Below are 1178 nucleotides of genomic sequence, written 5' to 3' on the forward strand. Positions count from 1 at the left end.
GGGAATAAAGATAGTTAAAAAGCAAAATGAGTAAAGAGCAAGAGCAAGGCTGTAAAAAAAAAGCTGTCTGAATTTTTTTTTTAATAACATGTATATCAGAAAACATTCTTGAGATTTTTTTTTTTTTAGTAACATAAAAATGGGAGAGGAAAAATGACATTACCTTGCCGAAGAGTAATGACTCGGTAGAAATTCCGCAGCAGAGGTTGTCAAATAAAGACAAAACAAAATTGTGTGCAGACATGAAGATTATGTATTTAAATTCTAATATTAGTTTACATTCTACCCGCTGTACTTTAACCGTTCCCCCGCCCCCTTTTTTGCGACAGAAAATATTTTTTATTAGTTTGAGCTGGCTTGCTTAGCATTCAAGTCTTTGGCCAAGCTCTTGTGTATCAATAAAGGAAAAATCAAGCCTTGTTCGATTTATGACTGGAAAGAAAAAGAAAATTTAATTAACAATGATAGTTTCTCTTGCTTAACAATACCCATGTTAGTACCATTTAAGTCAATGTTAATACTGATTACTTACTAGTCAATTGATGTTAATTAGCGTTAGTACCCTGTTATATTTATCTCATTAATCAGGGTACAACTATAATAATCGATAAAATGTGAAGTGTAATTGTTTGAACACGATGACAGTACGACAAAATAATGCGATATTGAGGATAATGATACATATAAAAAAAATGTTGCTCAAGAATAAATATTCTTTTCGCTACAAACACTTACTAGTTTTTGATAAGTATTGAACGTGAAAAGAAAATTAGATTGTCTGTGTAGGTTGTATGTTGTGCTTGGAAATTCGGCCAATCTGCCATAACAACATGTACATATATATAATCAGTTTGTGTATGCATATCTATTCATAACTATGATCACCTTGCCATAACGTCATGCATTTATAGAATCAGCTTATATATGCATGATATTTATTTATAATCATGATCAATTTGCTATGATACCATGCTTACATAATATCAGTGTTTATATATATACGTGATATCTATTTACAATCACGATCAGTTGTGATTAACATTAACTTATATTAATCATGCGAATGTATAATACAAGTATTTATATTCGTAAGTTACACTAGATCTAGATATCCAATTAAGTGTCTCATATCTATCCAAAAAGGTTTGAACATCCAACTTGACTGATGAGAATTTAAC

This window comes from Penaeus monodon, chromosome 29 (genome assembly GCF_015228065.2).
Source record: "Penaeus monodon isolate SGIC_2016 chromosome 29, NSTDA_Pmon_1, whole genome shotgun sequence".
Classification (NCBI taxonomy): Eukaryota; Metazoa; Arthropoda; class Malacostraca; order Decapoda; family Penaeidae; genus Penaeus; species Penaeus monodon.